Below are 22,322 nucleotides of genomic sequence, written 5' to 3'. Positions count from 1 at the left end.
GGGCTATTTGGACTTCATTACATTTTAATTTCTGCAGGATATAACTAAAAACAGCGCAGAGGCTGCAGCTCTTCTGAATTTTATATGATCATGCAGTCCAACAATTCCCATTCTTCCACTGTGCTTCACATCCCCAATAACTGCTCTTTGAGTATCTAGAGCAGTCTTTCTCAACTTTTTTACTTCAGAGGAACACTTGAAATCATTTTCTAGTCCCAGTAAACTCCTGTTAGGATTAGCCCATTGGGGAAAATGCCACTTAGATTAGTGTTGACCATTGGGAAGAATATCCCTGTAAAAATGATGCTTTTAATGTCACCCTTGCAGTCATGCCCCGTTGGAATTATTAAAGCTACATCAAATGGGTGGTGAGGTACCAAAGCTCAAAGTACCCCTAGAAGAACCACAGAACCCTGGTTGAGAATGGCTGATCTAGAGGGTCTATATAAAGAAAGAATACCCCTTTTTTGTTAACAAACAAGCACCACAAGAGCTTAAAGTGTATGTAAACCGTAAGCTTTTATTTGCTGACTTTTGATATTTTAAATATACCATGAAGAGTGTTTTGTGACATCTGTGTGATAAGTTCAAAAATTAACTTGTGCTCCTGGGCAAAGTACAACTGTTCCCAGGCACTGCTTGGAGCACTGACACTACACAAAAGAACCGGACCAAGGGGGAGAACCATGGCTGGGCTTGGTTAAAATTGCCATTATTGGCGCTTTTCCACTGCATGGAACCGAACGGTTCGGCTCGCTTTTGTGCTTTTCCACTGCTGGTACCGTATGGTATTGTGTAGGAACGGTTCGGTACGGTACGGCGGCGCTTTTCCACTGCATGGAACCGAACGGTACGGCTCTCAAAAACACTACCTACTCGATTGTGGTTCCAAGAGGTACCCGGTACCATATCCCACAATCCTTTGCATGCAGTCACTACTAGCCACTGATTGATCAGAGAATCCCACCCACCCCGTTGTTATCCCACCCACTTAACTCTAGTACTACTTTAGTGGAAAAGCAAACCATACCGTACCGTACTGAACCGTTCCAACACCGTACCATGCGGTACCAGCAGTGGAAAAGCAAACCGGGCCAAGCAGGGCCGAGTAGAGCCGAGCCGGTACTTGCAGTGGAAAAGTGCCATATGAGTGCAACCAAAAAGAAAATATAATTAGACAGGTTATCGTGAGAGGGCTTAAAGAAACCAAAACAGAAGGTATCTTATCCCCCTTCCATTACAGATGCCAAAAAAAGGGGTCCTTTCTTTAAGTCAGGCATGTAGGTGGAGCTGTGCAAATCATTTCTTTGTGGAATGCATCCAGAACTTTATGATGTTCAGTACAAGTTCAACCAAATATCATACAGCCATTTATTCCAAACTGCTTACAGCTGTATCAGGCAGTGTTTAGCATTATTTAACATATCATAGGCACAGTTCTCAAAATGAATAAACAATGCATCAGCTAGTATTAACATTAGTCGCAACTTGTTCTGTAATGGTACAGACAATACACCACTGATCCACGTGGCTCTCCTGGCTATAATGAGTATCAGGAACATGTCCCAGAATTTTTATAGTCTCATGGGTAACTCATCTCTGTAATGTTCTTGGACAATCAACATCTGTCTTGACACATTTTATGACACAAAGGAGATTAGATTAAGGTGACTGACTTACCCATGTGGCTATACAGTAAATGCTGGGGTATGCCCTTGACACTCATTGGAACTGACAAAACCACTTGGGTATGTATTGAAATGTCATCAGTATTACAGGACATGTCCATCTAAATGTGACTAACTACTAATATCTATACCACGACCTGCATAAATAGGAACCTTTAAAGAAAATATACATTAATGAGAAAATATTTACCAAACTATTTTGGATTGTGAATCCTACAGATGCAAGTGGGTACTTCTACACTGACCAATAATGTCAGGGGACACCACAAGTTCTACTTTCTGCATATTTTTATGTTAAATGTAATTTATTTTCACATGATTCTTACCAAAAATGTTGTATGCCACATTATATATTTCTATACGTAAAACATTCTAGAGTGTAGTGATCATGGTAATGTAACTAATTAGGGAAGTTATAGTGTATTTCTAATTGACTACTTATGGCTTCTGCAAATGCATGTGATCATTGCTCTTTCCAATTCCTTGCTGAATAAGCCAAAAGTGCCATGTTTGAAGTTTAAAGTGACACAAAACTTTATTTTTATTATTAAAATATAATCCCATACATATCCACTACCTAATGGCTCTATAATCTATTTTATATGTGCACTGCTCTATGCACACTGCAAATTCAATAGTACATAGCCCATCATTGGAGCAAGCAAATGAGGGTGGCTACTTTGCTTCATACAGTAGGACCTTAGAGAATGAACATGGCTACCCTCCAACAGATCACAGCAGCAAAAAAAAAAAAAAGGAATTTGGGGATTTGGAAGAGACTGTGAACAACACAAGGGTCTTTTTTCAGTTATAAATACATAAGTCGTTTTTTTCTTTTTTTGTTGCAGATTGAACGATGTGCAAAAAAGGACAGAGAAGCCATCACTGACCTTTCCTGCCCTTCAGCTGCCATTGTGTGTGGGAGGACACAGTCCAACCATGTTACAAAGTAACCCACTCAGTGTAATTGAAAATCGGAGCGCTCACAGTCCACTGTGACTATTTCATTGTGTCTGCCTTTCCATTTCACAGTGAGGTGAGATGATAAAAGGTAGTCGTAGAGAACACTTCACATTCACTTATTATTTACAGAAATCCAATCTATCCTGCAGATTGATCCACATTAGCACAGGGCCCTATGGCCTGTGCAGTGATCATAGTACACTTATTTCACAAGAGACCTGTCTGTGTGCCCTGTATTGGGTTTTCCATTATATATACATAATGTACACTGTAGAATATGTGCTCCCTACCTGGAAACAGCAGAAAATAGACCTAGTGGTCTCTCGAGTCTACCTCATTTTTTTAATTTAAATATGTTTTTAGGTTTTATTTTTTTTAATCTTTTTTTGTCTGGGTATAGATCTATGTTTATCCCAAGAATGTTTGAATCCCCCTACTGTTGACTGACTCACTACCTCCAATAGAAGTCTATTCCAAGCAATCAACTTAACTAAGGACTACATAGCTACCAACCACTGTTCTTTGCATGGCAAAGAAAGTCTGGAGATGAGAAAGACCTTTGATTTGTCCACTTCCCTGTCCAACAGCTTAATTGACAGTTCAGCCCATAATTTGCCACTGTAAAGATGTGAGTACAAAAAATGTATTTAAAGCGGGGTTCCTGCCTCAAATACATTTTTTAACGAAAAATACCCCTATAATACTAATCCATTGCCCTTTACAGAACCGCTATTCTCATACTAACAAGGTGTACGGTATTGGATTTTAGTCAAAATCTTACTTTTAAAAACGCTTTCTGGACGTGGCCATCTTGGATGTGGGCATCTGAAGCCACAGTGTAATCTGCTGTGTCCTTCTTCCTGATTCCAGGGAGTGTTCTTGGAGTTCTTCCTGATTCCAGCCTCCGGGGAGTGATGACAAACAGCTCCCAGGATGCAATGCAAAGGCGGAAGTGATGTCGGTGGCCGTGGCCACAGAGGGGGGAGAAGGAGGAAGTACAATCAAAAATGCCCTGAAAATAAGGTGATGGACCCCCGAAAAAAATTGAAAAAGCCCAATTGTTGATCAGCATAACGAGCACTCCAGGAATCACTAAAGTTAAAATAGGCCGGAACTCCACTTTAAAAAAGCAAACTGTAATAATTATAACAAAATTCAAAATAAACCCTTGATTGTCAACGAATAGTTATTTATCGAAGGAGAGACTAGTAAAAAAAAAAAAATTAAGCCACCTAGGCGTCCAAAAGTACACATGGGACATATAGTCCCGTTGTCAAGGCTTTCAAGGGAGTGAGTGTGCGTGCTCCTCGACTGGACATTGAACTTCACTTGGTTAACAGGGTAGGGAAAGATTTAGAGGGGAAATAAAAACATTTAAATATGGTTTGCTTAACAATGTTTAACAAAGCATGCAAACATTGTCCTATACTTTAGGATTTAATACTGCTTAAAAATAATTTGATTGGACTACAATGGAAATTTTCCATTTACAATGGAAATTTGCCATTTAAAACTCTACTAAACTTTCTGTTTAAAGAGGAAGTAAACCCTCCTCTGCAAGTTGTACCTATAGGTAAGCCTATGATAAGGCTTACCTATAGGTACTGTAAATATCTCCTAAACATGTACTGTTTAGGAGATATTTACCTTACATGCAGCCAGTGACGTCACTGGCGCATGCGCTCTGAAGGAACGGCCGCTGGTGCCGTTCCTTCAGAGCCCCGTACCGTGACCGTCGGCTCCCGCTCACGTGCGCGGAAGTGATGTCACCGCGGCTCCGGCCAATCAGATGGCCGGATGCCACGATCCTGGAAGACGGGCGACTGAACATGTCTCCCGTCATACAGGTAAGCGGGCGGCACGGCGGGGGCTCGTTCTAAGGTAAGTATTTCATAATGAGGTAGTATGCGATTTTTCTTTGGAAAGCAGTCACAGCCTGAGTAGAAAAGCTTGTCTCCTGCCAGCATGCTGCTCAGAAGGACCCTTGCTCTCTCTGTAGAAGCAGTGGTCTCTAAAAAAATCCGACATACCCACTGATGAGTCAGGGAAATGAACTCTCCTATTAGCAAAGCTCCTGCTCATAAGACTAAAATGTCTTTAGCTTCAGCAATTTGTAAGTTCCTGACTGCAGGCAGATATGCAGTTCAGGTAAGTAAAAATAAAGTGAGAAATGCTTATCTGCATCCTTGTTCAAGCCAAGCCCTCAGCGTTGAGCATGAGAGAAGATGGGCAACCAACCTCTTCAAAATAACAGCAATGGCAACCTCCACATTTTTCTCATAAATTACTTTACAGATTAAATGTTAACCCCTTCATGTCGAGAGTTCACAAATATGCGTCCACTGGACTGGGCATTTTTCTATGGGGCCGCCTTTTTGCGTATCTCCCTTCGTGCTGGGACTGTGCCGCAAGGCGCATTCCAAGAACAGAGACTTTATAATAATGATAATAATAAGAATATTAATAATAAGGTAAAATTAAAAATTAAAAAAAAAAAAAAACTAGATCAAGGTCAGTGCTAGGTTTGGTGATTGGGTCAAGGTCAGGGTCAAAGGTCAGGGACCTTTTTTTTCAGACAGGATTTTTTTTTTTCAAATTAGTATCAGTGTCAGTTGGTGTCAGTGTGTATTAGGTAGGATAAAAAAACAGCAAAATGCACACTATTGTTGTTGGGCTGTGCTACAGGTACAGACAACAACTAACATACACATATATGGAATCACTGCGATTGTCAGGAGCAGGAGAAATTAATTTGGGTTGTTATTTAGTGGAAGGTTATGGTAGTTGCAAAAATATATACAGCTAATGTTTTTTTCACTATTTTGGGCAAGTTTTTCTTTGATAATAATAACTAAAAAAAATCAGGAGATATCAATTTCCAAATAAAAGCCCAATTTGTCCTGAAAAAAATGTGGTAAAATCGACCTAGATGAAAGTAGTTGTGATGATATGTACGGTTTTACTAACACATGTTAAAGTGGCAAAGTTGCAGGCATTAGGATTTGTTTTACGGTATTGCTAACAATAGGTATTTTGATATTCTAATATAAGCTTTCTTGAACAATCTCCTTTTATATTGTGATTTCTGCCTGTCTGTTGACCATCTCTTATGCTTTGCGGTTTCTCCTCTGCTGTTTACTTTCAATTTCCAAGAAACACGTGGTTCCTTGCTGCCTACAAGCAGTGATTCCTTTACTGACTCGGCCTCCTGAAACTCCTTTACAGCACCACTGTAGTTCAGATGGCAGGTCCTGTGAAATGTGTGACACAGCAGTGCCTACTCTCAGGGCATAGTAATTACCTGCCACAGAATCCAAGTAAGTAAATGTGTGGGGATCTTCAAAAAGTAAGTTTACAAACTTCAATATCATTCAGTAATAGGAGTAGGCTAGAAATAACTGTGTTTTTTAACTGCTTCCCGACTGCCCGCCGCAGTTATACGGCAGCTGCTCCTGGGCGAATCATCATAGCTGTACGTCGCTTGCTCTCGGGAGGCTAGGGGGCAGGCACGCGAAACCAGCAGCATGCTCCCACAACTGCTCGTCAGCGGGGAAGCCGAGGCAGCCGGCAACATTGCCCGCTGAGAGAGAATGCTCAGTTGTTGTAAACACAGCTTCTCCCTGGAATGATCATAGAGCCCCTGTGATCCTTCTATATAGGATCACATGTCTCTATGGTCATTTCAGAAGCCATGCCCCCCCCCCCCACAGTTAGAAACACTCCCCTAGGCTCACATTTATCCCCTTGATCACCCATAATGTTAACCCCTTCCCTGCCAGTGTCATTATTACAGTAACAGTGCATATTTTTAGCACTGATTACTGTAGTAATGTCACTGTTCCCCCCAAAAGTGTCAAAAATGTCAGTCAGGAGTCTGATCTGTCTGCGGCAATGTCACAGTCCCACAAAAAATCGCAGATTGCCGCCATTACTAGTAAAAAAAAAACAATACAAATGACATAAATCTTTCCCGTAGTTAGTAGACACGATAAAGTTTGCGCAATCCAATCAAAATACGCTTATTGCGATTTTTTTTACCATAAGTATGTAGCAGAAAACAAATTGGCCTAAAATGTTAAAAAAAAATTAATTTTTTATAAATTTTTTTTGAGAATGTCATGTAGCAGAGGAATCCTGTGTTCATAATAGAAGAATCCCGTGTTCCTCTTATTTAATGGGATTTTTCTTTTACCAAAAATATGTGGCAGAATACCAATTGGCCTAAAATGATGAAAAAATTTGATTTTAATTTTTTTTTTTTGGGAATGTTATATAGCAGAAAGTAAAAAATATTGTTTTGTTTTTTTTTTTCAAAATTGTCCCTACTTTTTTTGTTTATAGCGCAAAAAATAAAAATCTCACAGGTGATCCAATACCACCAAAAGAAAGCTCTGTTTGTGGGGAAAAAAACATTAATTTTATTTGGGTACAGCGTCGCACGACCGTGCAATTGTCCGGTAAAGTAACGCAGTGCCGAATCGCAAAATAAGGCCTGGTCAGGAAGGGGGCAAATCCTTCCGGTCTTAAAGTGGTTATTATTTAGATGATAGATATACTTTGAAATTTAAATCCAAATAATATGGGATGGTTCTAAAGATTATAAAGAATATTTTTTGCATAGAAACTAATGCTGCACTATAAAAAAGGCCAATGTTGTCTCTTTGTAAGTCAAGCCATGGCTATATCTCCTTGAAGCAGAAGTCACTTGAACCATCAGTAAAGAAATTAGAGAAAAAGGGTATATTACATGGTTCCGCATTGCATGAATGGAGCAGATAGACGTGAAAGCAATCTAGATAAGAGAAGGAGAAGTTCGTATTGGTGAAGAGCAGCCTGAAAAGCTGATGCAGGAAGAGAGGTTGATGAGGTCATGTTTAATCCCGTAAGAAGTAAAAAGTGTAAAGTTGATTCATCAGCAAGACAAAGACGCCTGGGAGATGGAGGGCAGCAACCTATATTTGTATTCACTTATACTGCAGGAGGTGAATGAATCAGTAAAACAGACCCGTGAATGACTGGAGAGACACACTGTAAAGGGAATATAGTGTATATGCAAAATGAATTCTTCCTTCAGACAAGGCTTAAAGTGATTGGATTTCTCTACTGTAAAAGAACAACACAGAACATCACATTATGTTACATGCAGGAAAGAAAGAAGATTACAACTGGGTCACCATAAGCGATTATTGTAGTATTTGGGCTGTCATTTCTTGTTTTTTTCTGGGACCATCAGGACAGATAATGTCAACCTTTCCGGGGACATTACTGTTCTTCATCCCACCTATTCATGGACTGCAGTTCTAACAACTGGAACAATGGAATATGTAGCCCCAACATCTGCTTAAATGTCATAAACCTGTGAGATGTACAGTGTCTCACAAAAGTGAGTACACCCCTCACATTTTTGTAAATGTTTTATTATATCTTTTCATGTAACAACACTGAAGAAATGACTTTGCTACAATGTAAAGTATTGAGTGTACAGCTTGTATAACAGTGTAAATTTGCTGTCCCCTCAAAATAACTAATGTCTAAACCCCTGGCAACAAAAGTGAGTACACCCCTAAGTGAAAATGTCTAAATTGGGCCCAATGTGTCCATATTTTGTGTGGCCACCATTATTTTCCAGCACTGCCTTAACCCTCTTGGGCATGGAGTTCACCAGAGCTTCACAGGCTGCCACTGCAGTCCTCTTCCACTCCTCCATGATGACATCAGGGAGCTGGTGGATGTTAGAGACCTCCACCTTCCATTTGAGGATGCCCCACAGATGCTCAGTAGGGTTTAAGTCTAGAGACATGCTTGGCCAGTCCATAACCTTTACCCTCAGCTTCTTTAGCAGGCAGTGGTAGTCTTGGAGGTGTGTTTGTGGTCATTGTCATGTTGGAATGCTGCCCTGCAGCCCAGTCTCTGGAGGGAGGGGATCATGCTCTGCTTCAGTATGTCACAGTATTTTTTTTTTTTTTTTTACTACATATAGCATAACCCCTATGCTGTATGTAGTAGTTTTCAAGAGCAGGCGATAAGAGTGAATGAAGCGCAATGGTAAAAAATGCAAAACAAGACCATTGTTTAGAAGTTGTATTAACATCATACTAAAGGCAAATGGACTATTCACTTTACATAGGATTTCACTCCAGAGCTTAGTGAATGAGATAACCCTTAGGCTGACTTCCATTATTAATTCATACAAAAGGAAAAAATACTGGTTTTTATGTTCCTTGGGTATCCTTTGCAAAGTGAATCTTCACCACATTGAATAAGTTCTGGGGAAAATTTCCTTGCAAAGATCAACTTCCCTTGCAAAGTGCACAGCTTATGTAATATTAGTAAATCAACCCTTGTGTCTGGAGTAAAAATTGTCCAGTAATCCCCTTTTAAGTTTATTTGCTGGCTGACTTGTGGCAGCCTATTAGGTTTGCAGCCCTGCTCCCTACTTGTGCCTTTATTTCCATTTGTTACCACAAAGCAGAAAAAAAGGGGTCACTCTTCCATGGATGGATCTGGCATTACAATGGGCACATCAGCTGGACAGAGCTGGAATTTTTGGTAAAAAAAAAAAAAAAAAAATTCTAAAAAAATTGCTGAGAGATACAAGAAAACCAGACTGTGATTCTGCTCGCCACCCATCACTGGAAACTGAAATATCAGTTATGTCTGGATAGTTTCTTTAATAGTTTCTGTGCTTTCTCTCTTCTTTATCGCTCCAGCAATAGTTTTATGGGAAGACTGTCAGATTAATCAAACATTTCCCTTATCATCGGATATGAAGAGCTCAGTAGGAGCCGTTAATCAGCCTTCATATCTCACATTCACAAGGTTCTGTTCGGGCATCTTTTTGTTAAGTGTCTTGGCAACAATACTTTGTTTACAGTGAAGCATAGCACCGGAGTCGAAATTAAATTGGCAATGTATTATCGAGAGCCAATTTTGCTTGCTTTTGTCTGTCAGCTTCACATGCCGCAAGAGCTGTTTGCAGCGTTTATGCCTCTAAAATTTGCATGTACGATGATGAAAAGTCATCTAGCGCAGCCCCTAATTTGAGCTATTAGTCTATTTCTTTGCTTGAAATTAAATAATTTATCATGACCCATGTAGATGAAAGATAACATGAGAGGTTCAGATATGCTCATTTACATAAGATAAACAATTTTTTATATGCGTCCCATGAAATAAATTTTAATGTATTACTGAAAGTCTACTGCTCCGGGCTGAGTTAGGATTTTTGCTCCAAGCTCAATTACTTGCTATTGGTTTGGCAGAGCACCATTGCCCGCAGGCTGCAACAGACCAGATATTGCAGGATTTTTGATTTAGAAACAGTGAGCTGTAAGTCTCACACATGGGTACATTTACTGTATGTGCACTGATTTGTCAACGGTTTTTGTATAAAGCTTAATATATATATATATATATATATATATATATATATATATATATATATATATATATATATATATATATATATATATATATATATATATATAAGGTGACATCCAATCCTTCATATCTTACAACCAGAGGGCTGCTATGGATGCAGCATTGTGATAGTTTGTGCTACATAAGTCAGCGCTGGCCACTTCTGTGTGCTGCTCAAGTGACTTGCCTCCTGTATACTGAACAAGGGTCAGTCGCTTAACACCTCCATTTTTCAGAGAATGCTATGTATTTTTTTGGCTGACTTGTGGCCATGGCAATGTTGCCAATAAGACAATTTGCCTTGCCTTCTATATACTGAAGACAAGGGGCTGCTTGTTCAGCGCCACCACCATTCACAGAATGTCTTATATTTTTATGGCTGACCTCTGGGCAATCAAGAAAATAAATTGGGGTGCTATAAATTAGATCCTGCGATATTAACACCCAACACCGGTGTAAGTGTCTACAGTAATAACCCCCAACATTGGTGTAAGTGTCTGCCATAATAACCCCAAGCACTGGGGTCTTTGACTGAAATAATAACCCTCAACACTGGCGTCTTTGACTGCAATAATTACGCCAACACTAGTGTAAGTTATTACAACAATAACCCCAAACACTGTTTTAAGTGTCGGAAATAATAAATCTACAGCACTGTGTAGCACCCTCCTAGATAGGTGATAGAAAAAAGCATTATTATGCTCCATCTGCTTATCAGGGGAGCCTGATATGTTAGTCATGCCTGTTGCATGTGTCCAGGTGTGAGTCACTTGGTCTGAGGGAGTGACCCCACTGTATCCAATAGGGGAACCTGTTAGACAGTGGAGGAAACCTGGCCAGTGGCAAACTGGCTTTTGTGGCAGTTCCAGTGGGAGGGCACTACCGCAGTGCATCCTGGGATTGACCATAAAAGCCAAGGGCACATGTTATAGGGCAACTTTGGTGGGAAGCAGAGTCCCAGGAGGAGGGTGATGGCTGTCTCTCCTCCTGCTGTCTGAGGAAGGTGGTCACAGGCAGTCAGCCTAGTGAGCCAGGTGTGTAGCTGAGCCTGAAGGATCCTGGAAAGCTGACAGTGGAGCTGCTGGCAGAGTCATCTGGGAAAAACAGTGTCCATGAGTACCAGGGGGCTTGCCAAGGGGTCCACCCAGGAAGGAGGACCACTCCAGAGAAGTCAGAGGATAGAACGTCAGCTCACACAATATGCAAGAGTAAAGGGGGTGCCAAGTAGAACCCTTAAGAGTAGGGGTAAAGGGGGTGTCAAGCGGGTCCCTGAAGAGTAATTCACTATACAGTTCGCTTATCAAATACTTCACTACAGTGACAAGGTGAAGCAGTGGCCTTGCTGCACCCAACATAGTTAGAAGTCCTAAAATTGTGCGTAGTTCATCCAGATGGAGTATCCCACTCATCCCTTCTCCTATCCCACTATAAAACAAAACCAACAAAAAAACCACATCCCCTGGACTGTTTTCTGACTGAGCCAAATGCATAAAGTACTTTGAATTGCTAAGTTATTGCTATAGGTAACCCAGGGGAACCCGCTTCAAGCAGCTCCCCAGGGAGTAGTGTTACAACTGCAATAACATACCTGCTAACTTTTTTGTTTGAATCTTATTTTATAGTGTTTCTTAGGGCTTGTTCACATGTGCAGCATGGGCTGCCGCTCCTCTAAAATGCGATCTTTAACCACTTTAATACAGGGCACTTCCCTCCCTTCCTGCCCAGGCCAATTTTCCCCTTTTAGCGCTGTTGCATTTTGAATGACAATTGCGCGGTCATGCAACACTGTACCTACACCAAATTTATGTCATTTTCCCCCCACAAATAGAGCTTTCTTTTGGTGGTATTTGATCACCTGTGCGATTTTTACTTTTTGCTAAACAAATAAAAAAAGACCGAAAAGTTTGAAAAAAAAAAGTTTTTTTGTTTATGTTATACAATTTTGTAAATAAATAAGTTTTTTCCTGCACTGATGAGCACTGATGAGACTGCACTGACAGGCACTGATGAGGAGGCACTGATGGGGTGGCACTGATGGGGTGGCACTGATGGGGTGGCAGTGATAGGCGGCACTGATAGGCGGCACTGATATGCGGCACTGATAGGCACTGATATGTGGCACTGATAGGTAGCACTGATATGCAGCATTGGTGGGCACTGATAGGCGGCACTTCTGGGCACTGATAGGCGGCATTGATGGACACTGATAGGTGGCACTGATGGGCACTGATAGGTGGCACTGACGGACACTAATGGGCACTGATAGGCGGCACTGGTGGGCACTGATGGGCACTGATGGGCGGCACTGATGGGCACTAATGGGCACTGATAGGCAGCACTGGTGGGCAATAATGGGCACTGGTGGGCGACACTAAAGGATGGCAATGATGGGCACTTGTGGGCAGCACTGATAGGGAGGACACTGGTGGGCATCACTGATGGGGAGGGAAATGGGGGGCTCCCTGAGCCCTGATTGCCATTCCTGGTGGCCATAGTGGGCATCCCTGGGGTCATAGTGGGCATCCCTGGGGTCATAGTGGGCATCCCTGGTGGATCTAGTGGCATCCACCCCCGAGGGTCTGCACTGGTAATCAATGATCTGATTACCAGTGCCGACCCCCCCCCCCTGTCAGGGGAGCCGCCGATCGGCGCTCCTTTACTCGTGCCTGTCAGGCACGAACTAAGGAAAGCCGATCAACGGCTGTTCCTATTTACTATGTGACCAGCCGTGATTGGACACGGCTGATCACATGGTAAAGAGCCTCCGTCAGAGGCTCTTTACCGAGATCGGAGATGCAGGGTGTCAGACTGACACCTCGCATCACCGATCGCCGCTCTGCGCGCCCCCGGGGGGCGCCCAGAGCTGTGTTATCCTGCCGCCGTCATATGACGTCCGGTCAGGATAACACAACCACATTCCCGCCGTCAATCTGTAATAGGGCGGGCGGGAAATGGTTAATTGGGTCGCTATGCAGATGCCTTTGACAGGTGGTGAGGAGAATGTCTCCTCACTATCTTCTTTAAGGTGATTGTAAACCTATTTTTTTTTTTCTTTTAAATAACAAACATGTTATATTTACCTGCTCTGTGCAATGCTTTTTGCACAAAGCAGCCCTGATATTTCTCTTCTCAGGTCCCCTGTCTGCACTCGCTGCTGCCTCTCTGTCCAGTGGGGAGAGCTAGAGCAGGGAAAGCCGCTGACCTTGGGCGCAGCACTGGATCGAGATTGGTTTTAGTTTAGATAAGTATAAAGGGGGGCTGGAGGGAGCTGCATGCAAACGTGTATTTACCCTAATACAGCAAATGAATTAAGGTAAAAAAACCTTCTGCCTTTGGAACTACTTTATTCTTCTGAATGCCACGCCACTGTGCCACAATCGCACGCATTGCACAGGGTTGCAGGGCGGTTGCAGTGTGGCCTCATTCCCTTGAGTAGTGTCCACCGAACGCAAAATAGGTATACTTCCTGCCACAGCTGTTAAGCAAAGCATCATGGTTGCAGCATACACACCCCTGACTACTACCATTTCAAGTAAAGGAAGAGCGGTTGGAGGGCAGTAAAACCATGGCTCAAACCCTTGGTTTTTAACTCTAAATTATAATATTGTTTGGTCATTTGCAATTTCCATTGTTTGGATTTTTTTGGCAATTAAGGTCACCAGCAGTAGCTTGTCTTCATTAGCATAGTGAAGAGGTTTATAAAATATGTCTATAGGAAATTTGATGTGGGGTATAAAAGGGTCCTGATGTGTTAGAAATATTTCCTTCACTCTTCTCAACTCTTTACTGAAAATACTTGATGCATGGCTGGCCATGATTCTGATCCTCTGGCTTTATTAGGTAGTTACTGACCTACACTGTTTAATTCTGAGATAATCCAGTGATATTGTTCCAATAGAGGACATAACACATTGGAATACATATAGAAATATAATGGCTAATTAGTTAACATTCAAGCTTTTAGTAACTATATACTCTTAATACACTGTTAATAGGCTGTATGTTAATGAGCACTGCACTGCTGGCCACTGTGGATGACACTTTTATTCTTTAGCCTACACTTTTAACAGGTAGGTGTACACACACACACAGTCATACCTACCGCTGTTGGAAGTTGCCATCTTTGCCACTGGAGGAGGGCAAAAATGACAGCCTTGTGTGGCATCCACCCCTGACTAGCCCTACTTGTGGCATTTGTCTAGCCCTGTAATAATTAATTTGTTATTACTGAGAAAAGGCATTGCGTTACACTGTGTACTGTTTTATTGGATCCATGAATCATTCATATCATGTACAGTATAGGGCATACAATCTTTCCTTGGGGGGTCATGAGAGACCAATGAATGATGTGATATATCAGGCTGGAAACTTTATTTCAATGAACTTTTGTTCTTAGATGATATAGCAAAAAAATCGGGTGCTATACAACTGCTACTTATTGTGCAAACATGTACTGAATATTGAATGCGCAGGAAAATTTGTCTCAAGGGGGAAATGAAAAATCATAGATCCTTTTAGACTTTCCTAACCAGCTGGCTTTTTTAAGAGAGGTAAGATTTATTTAATCGTGTTTTTCAAGAAAAGCTTGAGAACAAGATTGAACAATAGAGTCAATAACATTGCCCAGTAGCCAAACATTACAGAGCAGTCAATAACAAATCCTTCTTATGAATGGGCCAGTTAAGAGGATAATAAAAAAAAGCCTAAATTTATTCAAAGCTTTATACAATATGGAATTTCCAGTGCCTTGCAATGACAACAATTAGGTGTATTATGGTGAGTGAGCTTGTATGCTTCTGTATGTTAATGCGTAGTAGGGAACTATTTTGGTTTGTCCAGTGCTGGATAGACAGGGTCTGATTTTATCACTGAGGTGTGTCAGCATAATACCTTACCAAAGGATCCCTCTAGGCTAAAGCATCGTGCACACCACTATTTTTTTTTTTCACACAACCCAGCGGGTCAAGTGAAAAAAAAAAAAAAAACCTGACAGCTCAGGTTGGAGCCACTGTACTAACAATCCATTGTTAGTACAGCGATCTCCCCTGCTGTGCTTTTGGCTGAGAGCTCTGACTGACATCCAGTCGGCAGACCTTTTTCGGTTATGAGTCTTCGACAAACGGCCCACTTCTGTCGGACTGGCTGCAATAAACATGAGCTGAATGTCAGCCAGTTTCTATTGAATTTGCCGATATCTGCCAACATGTGGCCTGTGTGTACTAGGCATAACAGAACCTCTTTTTTAAGAATGTTTTTTTTTTCTTTTTTAATTGATCCTTACCCATTTCAGCATGTTGCGAATGTGTAGATACATTTTTATGAGATTATTTGGGGGGGGGGGCGATTTACTAAAACTAGAGAGTGCAAAATCTGGTGCATCTCTGTATTGAATCCAATCAGCTTCCAGGATTTATTGTCAAAGCTTAACTGAACAAGCTGAAGTTAGAAGCTGATTGGCTGCCATGCACAACTGCACCAGATTTTGAGTTCTCTAGATTTAGTAAATCAAACCCCTGTGTTTCTACTGGTGTTGGGAAAAAGCAAGTGGGTGATAATTCTACAGAGAAAAGACTCATCATGCTGTCTAGGAATAGGCCTACTCTAACTAATAGTAAATCTGAACCTGTGGACAAGCCATTACGTATTCCAGTAATAGAACAGAGGGCCAGTACTGTGATATTTGGTGTGCAGTAATGTTGTAACAACACTATGACCTGCTTGTACTTGTATTGCCACTTTAAGCAAAGAAGAGAGGTATGTATTGTCCCGTTAGTGCTCAGTAATGGGATGCCAGCATGAAATATCACCATTCAGTAGTGTGTAGCATACTTAGAAAAATCGCTGCTCTCCAAGTTCAGTCTGTGTTGTTAACAGGTGTAAGATGGCCTCAGCCTTACACCACTCTACATGCCATCCCCTCTGATGTGTTTCACCCCACCCACCGGTAGACAGGGCGAAACAAGTCAGGGGACATTGTAACAGAACTAGGTATGGAAAAGTTTATACATTCTCTTTGGTGTGCAATGCCATTTGGTCAGGATTCCTCATAAGTCCTAAGTCCCCTGTATTAGAGTACCCTATTGCTCCTAGGTCTCCCGTATTAGACAGATTAAAAAAAAAAAAAACACTATTTTCTAAATCCAGCAATAAAGTTTTGATATGATTCTATACTAAAAAGAATCATCACTCTGGATTGGATGGCAGAACTGGTTGGGAATGTTTGTTCCTCTGCTGGTTGGCTTGACCACACTAGGTTGATGGTCAACTCTAAGTGTAGCAATCTTTGCCTCTATCATTTCTAATGCTGGCCATTGATGGGTCAAAATGTGTTTGATTCAGCAGGCACAGGCACATTTAGATCCATGTGTAGACATCCCTGTTTGACTTGGAACACACAATTGAAGGTGGTGTAAGTAGGCTATGATTGATCTAGCAAGTTCATGAACTGATTCTGCTACATACAAGTAAAATATACTCTTTTATAAAGTTCTCATTTGCTAGAATAGGCAGAAACTATGGCTTAGAACTAGTAAATATGCAAGACAATTGTCATAATTAATTCATGGGTTCTTTGTTTGCATATGCTCCCACAGCGCTAAGTGTTTGCCAAGCAGATTGCATAAGATTAGCTCGTAAAATATCTGTATTGGGGGAAATAATTAGACTTTTTATATACTAGCACAGTTTCTTTCTTCAGATGAGCAAAAAGATACCACATTGTTCTAAACAAACAAGTCAGAATCAGAATTCTGTATCTCTTCAAAGGGATTCTCACTTTAAAAAATCAGATAGCTCCTTTTCTACCTTGAAGAACATGACTTTTGTGATGGTCCACGTCTCTAGACACTCATCATTGCATTAACTGGCAGGGTTCAACTCAACTCAAAAACTCCAAAAATGCTTTTTTTTTAAGAGGATATGTTGGATTTATGCTATTATGTACTGATCCTAATAGATCCAAGGGGTTGACAGGTAAAATATAGTGATTATCAGAGAAGGGCGCGTACAGGTATTAGAGGAATAATTTAAATATTAGTTTGTGGAAAGTGTTTAGATTCTGGTTGCTTCCTGTTACATCTGTATTTAAAGGGTTCTATAACTTAAAGAGGAAGTAAACCCTCCTCTGACACTTCCACCTATAGGTAAGCCTATGATAAGGCTTACCTATAGGTACTGTAAATATCTCCTAAACATGTACCGTTTAGGAGATATTTACCTTACATGCAGCCAGTGACATCACTGGCGCATGCGCTCTGAAGGAACGGCCTCTGGTGCCATTCCTTCAGAGCCCTGTGCCGTGACCATCGGCTCCCACGTGCGTGCACGGGAGTGACGTCACCGTGGCTCCGGCCAATCAGATGGCCGGATGCCGCAATCTCGGAAGAAGGGCGACTGGACATGTCGCCCATCATACAGGTAAGCGGGCGGCACGGCGGGGGCTCGTTCTAAAGGTAAGTATTTCATAATGAGCTAGTATGCGGTGCATACTAGCTCATTATGTGTTTCTCTTTCAGGTTGCAAAAAGAAAAAAAAAACATTTTTTGGGATTTACAACTTCTTTAACTAATTTCTACACCCCAGCTAACAGTATGGTCAAGTAAACCACTGTTTTTTAATAATCGCTACAAAAGTACTTGCGGGTCTTTGCTGACTGTAGTCCAAAATTTTAATTTGTCAGGAATGTATAATGATAAGCATTCTGATGGGGTACCTAAAAACTTGTCAGTGTCAAGCTTGGTGTTTTTTTTTTTTTTTACCCTGAAATAAGAGCAGCAGGGAGGGGATTGGGATAGGGCATTGTCTTCTCTTTGTATAATCTCTTGGGTTAAAAATGTGCATGCTTATCTGAGTTTTTTTTTAGGAAAAGTAAAACAAAAATGAAAGTTACAACCTCCATCTTTTACATTTTGGGAGCTGAAAGACCAGACCAACTTCACCTCTAGTGTACCCAATTTCCCTAAAATAGCCTCCGCCAGAACACATTTATATAGACAGGGAGTAACGGCAAATAACTTGCAGGTGATAAAAGAGAGCATAAAAAAATTCCCATCTAAATATGATGACATGGTGTACGTGACGTGTACTGCATTCTTCTACTGAAAAACAGAATCTTAAAATGACTGGTGACACTGGTAATAGAAGAATTTTTACCGAAGTCATGAACCATACATTTTTCCATAATTCAGTTATAAACACTACAACTAAGACAAGTTAAAAGTGCCATAATGGTGCTGACAGCTACAGGAAACATCTGTGTTTTTAGCAAACAGGCTGGCATCAAAACCAGACAGACACATAGCACCTGTTTTCAGAAACCAAACTTTAACCTTACTATTGCTAGAATACTGAAGCGAGAACTTGAGAACAGTGGGCATTATTGCAAAAAGGAAGGCAAGTTAAAGCACGTGGGAGGATGAAGAGAGGGGACATGAAAGTACATTTGCAGACTGTTTGGAGTGGAGCATTAATATTTTGTACTTGCCTCTTTATTGATGTACCTTAGTTAAAGTGCTGTGTTAAAAGTACCAAACACTTAACATAGAATGGCACTTTATGCAGAATTGGCCATTCTGACCTCCCCAAGAGTTGGACTGAAATTATACTTGGATGGGGTGGGGAGGTTTGACCAATTATTCATTTAGGAGCTAATACAAGAGACACATTGGTGAAAGTGGGGGTTTTCATCTCTAAACAAATGGATTGAGAACACAAGATAAGGCTATATGTTTAATAAGTTTAAATAAGTTTACCTCAAAATAGAGAAGTATAAACAGCAGTTACAATAGGTCTTGGCAATACAGATGTCAAAGTAGATTGGGGTCATTGGTTATCAGGGTTAACAACAAGGTAAATGTCACTTTCTGTCATGTAAAGCAGATTAGTGTTTTAGAGATGAGTGCAGTCAATAGTTACCTGGAGGACCAGAGTAGAGAAGACATGATGAGAGGATGATGAGATGTTTTTTGTGTTAAAAGTGCCAAACACTTAATGCAGAAAATGGCATTTTGCACAAAAATGGCCATGCCTACCCCTCACCTGCCCCCCCCCCCCCAAGAGTTGTACTGAATTTAAATTTGGATGGGGTAAGGTATAAAAAGAACACCCTTTATGTCTGGATCTTTTCAGGGGAAGGCAACTTTAAAGAGATGGAGATCTACCTGAACGACATGGGAAAAGTCAAAGATCACCGGGCACAGTGTTGCCTACTCACACTTGATTTAAACTTTTAAATGCCATACTACCATGTCACCATTGTGTGCTTTTATGGGTTTAAATCAGGTGGTGAGGAGGCAACACATCTCCTCCTCACCACCTGTCAAACACACAGTCACTTTTTAGGAGGAGTAGCAGTGCCTACTGCACTTGTGAATGAGCCCTTAGTTACATTAGGCAGCACCACCCTTAGGGCTCATTTAGACATAAAGTTGGGGGATGGTAAATCCCTGTAATTGAATCATGGTTTTACCACCCCAATCCCTACCCCCTTTAGCTGCTGGGGCACACATGCTGCAGCAGGAATTAAGCCCCCTGTTGCTTTTGGTTGGTGCTACTGCCTGTCAATCACGATCCATTCAAGTAAATGGGGCCACTCTGCAAGTATCTAGCAACTGCATGCTTCTGCAGGGTACAAGGGTGTTTAAGCAGGTGGTGAGAAAGCAACACAACACTGCCTGCCTTAACCCCTTGTTTGCTGTACTGCACAAGGTTGCAGGGCACTTGCAGAGTGGCCTCATTCACTTGACTGGGTCATGCTTGGCAGGTGCTACACCCACAAACCATGACAGAACGTATAACTCCTGCTACAGCTGTGACATGTGTACACCCCTGGCCACTGCAACTAAAGGGGGTGCGGTTGGGGCAGGGGTGAAAAAACATGTCTTAACTTTCTAAACTGAAAATGTAAACAAACTCTTACTGTTCTGAGCACCCTATAAGGCTGTTTTTACACTGATATGCTGTGGTTTACCTGTACTGCAGGTGCAGCACAGTGCATCTGCAACTTTCCTGGGTTAGCTGCGTTTTGCCATAGACTTCTATTATATCCTGCAGGTGTGGCGCACTTTCTGAAAGGGCACCAAAACTCCTGCATTCAGAGAAAGTGCACCAAACCCACAGGATATAATAGAAGTCTATGGCTAAGCACAGCAAACCTACAGGAAAGCTGCAGGTACACTGCACTGCACCCGTGGTGTGGATAAACCGCAGCACATTGGTGTGAAAGCAGCATTATACTATTGTACCCAGTGTATTGCTTCACGGTGAATATCTCTTGTTTCCTGCTGCTGGCACCACTCTGGAGACCGCCAGCTGTGATAAGAGGTGGAGTGCAGTTGGTATCACTCCGCATGGGACAGGAGTCAGCACTACAGAGGAGGCATCGGCTTTTGTGGCTCTTGCTCCCTACTACAACCCAAATTTACAAGTAGTCCCTTGGCATTGCACTCTTTTTGGGGGATCAGCAAGCCCAGACCGTAGTCACCTGGCTGTGATCTACTGGTAGATTGCTATCTACAGGTTGCTGACCCCCACTCTAAATCATATACTGTATTTTGGCACATCCTGATATGGTGCACTATATTCCTTTACTGAGAAACTGAATCCTAAAATGCCTGTTTTTTTTTTTTTTTTTTTTTAATGCCCAGGCTTTTTAATGATGCCAAAGCCATGAATCATAAGTTTTCTGTAACTCAGCTATAAACACTACAACTTTGAGAAGTTAAAAGTGTGCTGATGGTGCTGACAGCTACAGAAAACATCAGTGCTTTTAGCAAACAGGCTGGCATCAAAACCAGACACACTCATAGCACCTGTTATCAAAAACCAAACTTTAACCTTACTATTGCTGGAGTACTGTGCTATGCTATCTACATTTTTTTAGCTACAGTACTTACTTTATGTCAGGAACAGATGAATTATAAAAATTGGCTAAGCTGTCATTGCTAAAGCTAATAGAGATAGACAATATAAGAGCCAATATCGATGTCTGGCACAAGTGTGGAGCAGGAAGAAAAATAATATCCTTTACCATAAGCATTTAAAAGAATGACATCCCAATAACATGACCTAATCAACACCTGATCAACAAAATAACATGTACTGCCATGTGGGGATCTGTTTACAAACCATAGTATGTGCAATGGCTCGGTATGTCTCTTCCTAATAACATTTTAAAGCAGACATTACTTGTACCATATACACATCCTAAGAAACCATCTCATTTTCTGGAGTTTCTGCTTTTTATAAAGATGTCAATCTGGCAAACTTTAAAAACCTTCAGATACTGCAATTGTATGCAAATAACAGTGCCTGGGCCATTGTTCCCATTGGAACTCCCCACCCTTTCCTTGGACGTTTGCCAGCTCAGGCCTGTTTGACCTTTTTACGTTTTAATGTTTAATTTCAAATTGTAATTTTATTTTATTCCTTATTGTTTTCCTTTTTTTTTTTTTTTAAGTATACATTTTCCATTGGAATCATTGTTTGTATGTGAGCGCATTGTTTGTATGTGAGCGCTGGTTCACCGACTTTGGCCGGTGTGTTTTGTCTGTTTGTTATACTGCAATTGTAGGTGGATATAAACCCTAAAAATGAATTGTATTTGTTTCCAAATGTATTTGTTCCATTTGGCCTGTTAAATTGACAGTATTTCTTATATTGGTTTTGATCAATGCAAAACAATACCTGTTGATCCTGACAGAAATCTAGTGTTGTCATCTAATCTAATGACTCATAAGCTGAAATATATTACATTTTTGTTCTGAAGCTTAAATAAGCTTGAAATGCATAGGGACATATAACCAAGTGAAGCAGATATTCATCTTTCAAAAAGCATTAGAGGGAAACTATAAGGCTACATTCACACCTGAGCGTAGCATTTTCGCGCGTTTTTACCGCGATTTTTACCGCGATTTTACCGCGATTTTTACCGCGATTTACAGGCGTTTTTTGTGCAGGCGTTTTTAGATTAAATAGAAACCATTGGAAAACGCCTGTAATCTGCCCAAAAAGAAGCTCATGTACTTTTTTGAGCGTCTGGCGTTTTGCTTACAGCGTCAAAACGCTCAGATGTGAACAGGGGCCATTGAAATGAATAGGATTTGTCTTGTTGGGCGTTTTGAGAGCTGATCCTAGAGCAGAAAAACTCCCCAAAAACGCCCCAAAACGCCTAGATGTGAACGGAGCCTAAAGGTTTCAGTCCTTTAAATGTATTGTCATGTAGTTTATTTGTTTTTAACTGTTTTTTTTATTATT

At 41.1% G+C, this 22,322-nt stretch overlaps 1 protein-coding gene across 2 annotated transcripts in view; it reads right to left on the bottom strand.

Annotated features, from left to right (window-relative positions):
* Positions 1-22,322, bottom strand: part of LRRTM4 (leucine rich repeat transmembrane neuronal 4) — a 952,017-nt gene that overhangs the window by 659,306 nt on the left and 270,389 nt on the right. The gene's annotated exons all lie outside the window — the stretch shown is intronic.

This window comes from Pelophylax lessonae, assembly GCF_965119305.1.
Source record: "Pelophylax lessonae genome assembly, chromosome: 4".
Lineage (NCBI taxonomy): Eukaryota > Metazoa > Chordata > Amphibia > Anura > Ranidae > Pelophylax > Pelophylax lessonae.
The sequence above is the reverse complement of the archived record's forward strand: the minus strand, read 5'-3'. Positions and strand labels throughout refer to the sequence as shown.